Genomic DNA, 9,206 nt, shown 5'->3' on the forward strand with positions numbered 1-9,206 from the left:
GAGAGAGAGAGAGAGAGAGAGAGAGAGAGAAAGTGAGAGGGGGAGAGGAGCTGGACAAAGAAAAAGACGGGTCACATGCTCAAGAGCGCGCCTTGTGCCGAACGGCATTCAGTTACACTACGTTGTATTCATGATCTAGCCCCACCCACCCACATCCTCTGCGAGTTAGGCCCGTCGCGTGCTTCCCCCGGTCGGCGCAGATTGCTGGCCTGCGATACCGTCGCGTCCAGAAAACCTCTTTCAACAAGTCATCGCCACGTCCGAGAGTGCAGAACGTGCTCACGACATGACATGTGACTGATCTGCTCTATCAGCCACACAGTGATCAGCTGAGCGGCGGGTGATTGGCCCGCGGCCCGCTATCGTGTGCGTGCCACCCCCGAACGAGACAAACGGCACGGTTTTGTCGCGTGTTTTGACACGGATTTGCGCTGCCCCAGTGGCGCGCCCCTGCATGGTCGATTCGTTGACTCCGGCACTGCTGCCAGCTGATCCCACACGTAAGGCAACCCCCCCCCCCCCCCGCAACTTCCCTGTGGCACAGCGATACCTTACTGGACGTACAGTGACGGCCACAGTTGAGAAAGTTGCATTCAGGGGAGCACGAGCATTAAATCGAGTTCGAGACTGCTCTGAACAGTTGCGAAATTGACGCCTTATTTGTTACGGTTGGGCGGGTTAGCAGTTGATCTGTTGAGTTCACAGAGGTCACGTCCGGTGCGAACTCAGCATGGAGACTTTCGTTGCCACCCACTTCATATGTCATATGAGTTGGGAATAACTGCGCCAACTTAGCTCGACTTTCCGCGAAATCATGCCTCCGCTTGCATTTGCAGCACGTGGGTTAGCTTGTGCTTTATCTTTGATGGCTGACAGCTCCCGTGCGGTCGCTGGGCGGCCTCACCCTCCGCTGAAGGAGGGGGGTCCGAGGAAATCCCGGGAGGACCGCGGAGGCCCGAGGCTATCGTGCGACGCACCCGGAGATGACGAGGTGTTGTTTTGTTCGCGTCCGTCTATGAGCATGATTCCAAATCTGTGTCTAGCTCGGCAGGGTTACTGAGTGGAGCGTCATGACAGTGCATGGGCAGGCGCGCCCTGATACCTGATACCTGATCCTGATACCGGCAGACAGAGACACGCTAGCCGCTCCACGGCGTCTGGAGTTTTCCAGGCCTAGAATGGCAGTGGTCGTATCGGGTGATTACTGCCTCATCTGGGGCGGACACTATCGACCGATGCGTGCCTAATTTCGTGTACCTTGATAGAATCAGTTGGTGGGAACGTGCCCATTGTGCGTGCTTGACTCGTGCCTGCCTTAGCTCACCCGCGTTCTGTCGTGTAACTTCACGGGACGCTCGAGGCTTCAAAATGGCAGATAAATGCATGCGTGCATGCAGTGACAATGTCGGCCTTGAACACGAACACAAGGAAAAGCTGGGACACCGAGCAGACATCGATCCATTAGGAGTATTCAGGTCTACACACCGTTGTCAGTTCAACGAACCGAAACTAACAAACCACAACGAATATATTCTCGATTGCCCTCTAACGGATTTTACCTTTCTAGATGCAGTTTCTGTTGGCTAAATGGTAAATCACAGGACGATAGAACAACTTCGTAGCCTTTCGCTACGTGCTCGTCTTCCGAAACCACACAGGAAAAAAAATCGCGGCCATAATTCAGTCCACCTAATCCGAATGGTGACCCAGCGCTGGCAAATCTTCACGACATCGTGAGAATGCCGGGCGAGTTGAAACAACGTGTGGCGATTGGAATTCATAACGGTCAATATCTGCTCAGTCAGCTCTGGACTTACGCTCTCGCACTTAACAAAGCCGAGGTAATGGGTTTCAACCACTATGTGCGGACGCAGTCAACATAAACTCTTACGGTCAAATTCATAAACCTGGCGAGATCGGATCGGCTCGGCACTCTTCTATATCATTCAAAACAGCCGTTAGTCTGTGTAGCGATGTGGATATGACAAGATGGGGTCATAAATATGACAAAGCTCCAGCTGTTTTCCATGTGTCAGCTCACGGAAATAAACATCTCGTTTTCTGCTGACATCCCGACAGCATCAGCCAACATTCAGCCATTTGTCTATATCTGAATAGTTGAAATTATGTTAAAACATCGTATGAAAGTGATTTGCTTGGGCAGCACTCAACCGTGAGCGTTCACGGACCGCGTGCCACCACGTTTGCCTCCCTCGTGGAAGGCTCCCGGAAAGTGACCAGGACAGGACTCGGACTTTTGGGGGACAGTCTGCTCTAAAAAAGGGAGGACTCACTCCCCTCCCCGCCTCTAGCCATCTCTACCTGCCTCTGACATCTCTCAGAAAACCATCCCGAGAGAACTGGCGACCAACAGCGATGTGCCGCAGTCGGCAGATCAAAGGCAAGGGTTGTGGGCCCCGCTCCGCACCAGTCGACAGGCAGCCAATGCGGCGGTCTGAACGGCACTACTCATGCCGGAAACGTTACGAGTCGAGGGTGACAAGAAACAGCCTTGACACACACTGGATGACAGCTATATTCACTTGTAAGCCAGGGGGATGGGCACTCTTGCCATCTGTTCCCGGAATGACCACCTGGTTCCCTGGCGAGAGTTGTAACAAAGAAGAGGTTGATTTCATGCTTGCCTGGGCTACTTTGAATCAACCACTAGAACAATTTTCTAGAACAACGTTTCCAGCCAGTACAATGAAAATAATTCGGGATAAGCGAATGAAAATCAATACCTCCCGGGGCAAACAACACACTTCTCTCCAGTCAATGTGGGACGAAATTGAAACCGACCTAATAGCAGACAAGACCACCAAAAGCCATTAAACTCCTTTGACGGTTAAAACATCATGGACTTAGCCGGAGAGGCAACGTATGCTGCAGGTTTCACATTCTGTACCAATGTCGTACTCAGTGGTACTACCCAATACACATGAGTCGTAACAAACCAACATGTGTCGTAATGTTGTTGATGATGATGATGTGATGTTGAATGTTGAGATAACATCTTTGTTCAGCAGCCTGGAACCAGCTATAACGACACTGAACATAGAAGGCCAGTTAGTGCATCAGTGGGGTTAATTTTGCTGCACGGAACGTGACATTCGCAGGATGAAAAAAAACTAACTGCACGGATACTCGCAGCAACAGCAACAACGAGTTTGTACTGTTTACGGCTTCAGTCGGACCTTTCATACCTCAAATGTGACTGTTATGTTTTTAGCGCGGGATTAATGCGAGTTATACATGGCATTTGCCACTAAATAGCTCAGTATTATATTCAGGTCCAATGATGTTTAGTAAAATGATGCATAGTCTCTTGCACCGTAAAGTACGTACGGAGACCTATGCATGGTCTCGTGCCTTTCTTGCAGATATTTATCGACGTTGTGGCCTCCGTTTGTGACAACCTTTAATTATGGGCATAGAAACGCTAAAAATGGGGCTAGTCTGATCAGACTTTCGAATTCGAATCCATGGACCATAGTACTCCAAAATCGTACAGTGCTCGGATTTTGACCACTTATTTCCAAGGGATTGTTTTTTTGCCGCAACATTTTAGACAGACGCCAATTCGGATGTTTCAAATATTGTTTTCGAGAACCAAGGTTGCAGGCCTAAACAACATATTTTCCTGTTAGAAACAAGGGGCGTAATTGTAAGACCATAAAAAACATTTTCTCGGCTCTTACTAACACGCTTCCTGCTGTTGTCCGTCAACAGCGGTCACAACCCGGGTAACTAACTGCGCGCCAATCAGCTGCCCGCTTTGCCGAAAAAGTACCGAGCCGAGCAAAAACCCGAAAGTCAAGCTAACTGCCTAGTCGCGTAAGCCGAGCAATATTGAGCCACTGATTAGAAGGAAAGACGCCCGCGCCCAGATGCTGCCCACACACAAATCTGGGGAATGAAGTCGAAGTATGGAAGTCGAAAACCGACTTCCGACTCCGGCACAGGAAGTCAACCATGGTCCGGGTGCTGCTGATCGCCATATCGCAGAAGGCGGACAGAAGCCTGCTAACACTTCCGCGGCAAATGAAATGGAACGGCCGACCGAACGGAGAAAAACTGCGGCTTTGCCCGACTAAAGAATGATAAATGGCGCGGCGCCGATGGAGCTGCTCCGAAAACTTTCATCTCGGGAGAGCCTCCGTGGCACAGGAAAGCCCCTCGATCAAGGTGTTACGGAAAATGCTGACGGAAAGCTTCCCATACGACGTCATCGAATGTTGATGGTACGGACAACTTGGGGAAGTATGGATCCTTGCCAAACCAATGCTGGGAAAGGAAAACAAAGGAAGTTGTGTGATGAATGTCAGAAGTCAGTGATGTTGAAGAACATGTTGTCTAATGCCATGCGGCCTGGCAGGCATATTTGTTAATTTAATAAATATTGCTGTCGTCAAATGTTTTAAATTACCTGTCAACTGCAAAGGTTGCAATTCACTGCAGTCATATGCTATGTATGATACCGCATGACACGGTGGGTATGCAAACTGCATAGCAGCATGTTGTTTCATTTGCTCTTCGAGAAGACAAAACAGAAGCATCGCATCCTCCCCAATCAAACCTCACTGAAATATTTTGGGCATGAAATTTGGAAAAAAACACCTAAAAAACTTGCATCGACATAACAATGGCACGCGTATGGGCAGGATTTTCGCCAAAAAAGCTCATCGTAAATGAGCGGTGAAATAAATTGATGTGCTTTGGCGTTTTGACAAAACTCTGCTGCACGCTTTTGTTACGATTAAGCATCTCTTAAAGGCGAATACTTTTTCTTTAGAATGTTTGTGAGTTCGCCTTAGACACGGCTCATGTCACCTGTTGGGGTCCGGATCAAGATAGCCAAAAAATGCAGCAAAACAGCATGAAATCTTCAAACTGCTTCAAACGTCAGGGAGAGGTCACTTTACAGGCAACTCGCTTTAGCATTGCCCCTTACCAGCGCAAAGACGGACTGGCTGATGTTGTGGCAGTCGTTAACCTCTGACCTAAGGTCAGAGCAGTGGCTGGGAGTCCAGACGTGACCTGGCGGCAGCGGACTGACGACCTCGACCTGGCAGCACAAAGACCGAGCCTGCATCAGAACATCAGAACCTCAGAACATTAGAACATCAGAACATCAGGGCAATCTGCATCAGAACCAGATGAACCGGACATGGGTCGCACGTTAGCAGGGAGAATCTGGGCGTGCGATACATATCAGTATTCAAAAGTTTCAGTACGTCATTCATGGGTGAAATGGCATATGGCAAAGTTTTCAAAATCGCGACACAGGAACATAAAAACGACAGAAAAATACCACATAACAAACGGCAGCTGGCAACGACGCAACAGCTGATTACATCAAACTCAAGATGTCAAGTGGCTGGCTTTCGAACCAAGCAAAATCAGTTCAGGTTCAACAGCCTTTTACGGAGCCGTGTGTCAATGAACAATCACACCGTACCGTCACCACAGCCGAGCTGGTTGGAACATGTTTCCCGCCGGGGCTATATCCACCACATCAGCTGTCTGAAAGGCAGCGAACGCCATTGCAGACACCCCACCAACCTGTCTTTGGACGTGAAATGTCCTCTCGTACGGGCGAAACCGGCACACATTTCCCCATTGACAAATGTTAAAACTGGTCATAAGCTCTGCTGACGGTCGCCGCAGTTGCAGAGCTAATGGAACCTCGTAAAGGTGATGGTTTTTATGGTATCTACGTTAGGTTCGATCAGACGAGACCTCATATAAAGCCCAAACAGCATTGTGCCGACAATGGTAGGCATGCTCCGTTATAACGTTAGCTTGCTGTGAACAACGCGAGTGACAAACTCGTGAGAAAACCCGACGGTTTTTGGCAGGGTGTGATTGCTACGTAAACGCTAACTAATGGCACCCAGCATCACATGTGATTTCGAGGAACGAGTTTTGTTCATTATGCTCAATGTTTCCATTCAACATAATCCCATTATATCGCGGGAGACCCATTATGTTTAATGCTTTGGTATTCATCAGAATCGAGCAGTCGTCCGTTTTTCGTACGCTCTAGAGTTTAACGGACTTTTGGCGGAACCTCTGACGGAAACTTCAAGGTCCAACCCATCCCGTTGACCTTTTCCCACCACTTCCACGAGGCCACCGTTCCGGCATAGTCAGCGCAACATCCACCCATTGTTTTGTCGGTGTTGGTCAACCCGACATCGGCGGGATTCATCGAGCGGGGAACCACGTGATATGTTCCAACTTTGCGAACTTCCCCGTCTCATATTTTCTTTTTTTGTGTGTGAAAAATTGTGATTAGTTTTCTCGTATACGTTTAACCTCTTCAAGGTTCTCTTCTTTTCTCCTCCTCTTCAACCGCGTGGGACTGATACTGACCTCTTTAATTCTCTGTCTTGGCGTAGACACCATCTCTACCATTGAATGAAAGTGCCTCATACACAAAAATGTATTTGCATCAGTAAACCTGCGAACTTTGCAGGGCAAGGAACAAGTCCACAAGGTGTCGGCAATTGCATTGCACCCAGACTCTTTGTATCGAACGTTTTATTTTACATCACGTCATCAACATACAAACATCCATTCCATCGCCATAAGTTGGCATAATGCTACAACCAACGTCGTCCATCGCCACCACATCGCCCCCCGCAGCTTCTTTAAGATGATTCTCTAAACGTACGTCCTACGTCTCGCACGTCTCGTACGTCTCGTACGTCTCGTACGTCTCTAAACGCACCGCCGGATCACGCGCACGCAAACCTCCTGCAGGTGGGTGACCCCCAAACGGCCCATCGCACGGACGCGGGCGATGTTCAGTCCCTCTGTCGTGCGAGGTTTGTGGACAGACCATCATTAAAGCGGGCTGCGTAGCTCACATGTATTCATGTGGGACGGCCCCATATGAAGAAATCGGCAGGAATGAGGTCTGGCGAGCTGAGGGCCCGTGGAAGAACCCTCTCGCGGCTGGCGTGGCGGTTCAGAACATGGGAAAGCAGCCGGTCGAGTGAGCCCCAAGCGGCGTGCGGAGCCGTGACGCCCTTCCGCACCCATTTCTGATTGCGGCCGAGGCGACTTCAGTCTGAGCTCAAGCTTTCTCCAGAAGGCCTCGAGCGGGCCGTCGATGTAATGCTCGTGGCTGATCGTGGCTGAAATGTAATGACGTGGCTGCTCGTCGCTGATGGTGAGGACTCCAACCTGCACGCCTTCGAAGAGGAATCAAACGAACGCTCCCTCGTCGATCGCGTTTGCCAAAACCTCGCACAGGAGGTGCGATGTTTGTGATCCTCATGCGCACCTCCACTGGAGGTGCGATCGCGGCCTCCAGTGGAGCTGGAGGCCGCGATCGTCTGTGAGGCGGGCTGAGACGCAGCTCAGATGGTGTATGACGTCTTCATCAACCTTCAGACCAACTTGCCCATGGTCCTGCGACGCTGGGCGCCGTGTCTAGAGCATTAAAAAGCTGCTACGAGACGGTCTCATGGCCGATGGTCGACGTTGTTAAAAAATAGTTATATCTGTACAATACATACACACGTATATGTATATATGCATGTATATAAACTGTATTATGCCCAACTGCGATGTGTCCAATGATATCTGCACTTCCATCATACGATGCTTGGTAAAGTGTTTTAAGAGAAGTGCTTGTTTGCTGTTTAAGAGTGCGCTTCATTCTTGAACACTCTGCATTTCTTGCGTCTCTTTTTCTCCATGCCACGCGGCAGCGTCGGTGTCAGTGTTTTTTTCAAACTTGGGCTGCTGCCCTCACTTCCATTTTGCCGTTCCAATAGACCAGAGATTGAGAGGGCGGGTGGTTACAGATCGAGCAGAGCTTGAGAGGGCGGGCGGTTACAGATCGAGCAGAGCTTGAGAGAGCGGAGGTCATAGGCAGGGCAGAGCCTGAGAGGGCGGCTGTTATAGGCAGAGCAGAGCTTGAGAGGGCGGTGCTTACAGACAGAGCAGAGCTTGAGAGGGCGGGCGGTTACAGGCAGAGCAGAGCTTGAGAGGGCTGGCGGTTACAGTCAGTATCGTTGCAGGATCTGCTTCGGTTTCGTGCCGGCAATCCCGGTCCACCAGCGTCATCAGCTGATTCGTTCCTAGTCTACGTCACCAGCTGAGCCGCATCAGCTGAGCATCATCAGCTGATTCGTACCGTATCTCGCCACGCGGTGAGCGCAGAGGGCAATCCAGGCCCCGACTCGGAGGCGGCGCGGCGTGATGAACTTGCCGCGCGATTCGATCGTGATGTCTCGGGGCGGTCAGGGGCGCACTTGGGACTGTACAGTGGGACGGTGTACTCGGCTGGCGCAAAGGACGCTCCACTGCGGGGCTCGGCCGAAGGCGGTTGGAGGTGCGCACGCTGGACGCCGCGCGAGCACCGTTCCCCCCCCCCCCCTCCCTCGTGTCGATGCTGTGTACGCCCCTGTCGCGAACGACGCGGCGCCTCAATTTGGCACCCGCGACGGAAACCAAATCATGGCGCGATCCGACGCCGTCGAATCAGCCAATGACCGTGCCGCGATGCCTGGGGCGTTATTCGGGCCCCCTCTCCGCATCGGGCGGGAGGTAGCCGGCTCAATCACAGGCGAGCCTTCCCTGCCGTTCGCTGCGGTTTTTGCCTGGCGCCGCGGGGTCTCCACCCAGCCGGTTAAAAGCTCTGCCGGTCGCTCTGATGGACGGTGCATCGCAGTAAAAGGCTGCGCTTGGCCGCGGTAGAGACCCACTGAAAGGAATCGGAGGAGACGTGTTCGGAAAAATATTTTCGATTGGTGGGGCTGTTGCATTTGGCGCCCGTACGTGACGTCCTGCATAGAGGAGTCTGTAGCGTACGTACGTAGAGGAGTCTGTAGCGTACGTACGTAGAGGAGTCTGTAGCGTACGTACGTAGAGGAGTTTGTGGCGTAGCGTACGTAGAGGAGTCTGTAGCGTACGTACGTAGAGGAGTCTGTAGCGTTCGTACGTAGAGGAGTCTGTAGCGTACGTACGTAGAGGAGTCTGTAGCGTACGTACGTAGAGGAGTCTGTAGCGTACGTACGTAGAGGAGTCTGTAGCGTACGTACGTAGAGGAGTCTGCGCCGTCTTACAGGCGGCTGGTGTAGAAGATGTTAGTTGGAGCTTGGACCTCACATAAGACACACTCTTGCGTATTATGCTGCATCTGTTGAAAGAATCTGGACGTCATCTATGTGGATTTCTTATGAAGAATA

Source organism: Pollicipes pollicipes, unplaced genomic scaffold (genome assembly GCF_011947565.3).
Source record: "Pollicipes pollicipes isolate AB1234 unplaced genomic scaffold, Ppol_2.1 Scaffold_6052;HRSCAF=7182_pilon_pilon_pilon, whole genome shotgun sequence".
Classification (NCBI taxonomy): Eukaryota; Metazoa; Arthropoda; class Thecostraca; order Pollicipedomorpha; family Pollicipedidae; genus Pollicipes; species Pollicipes pollicipes.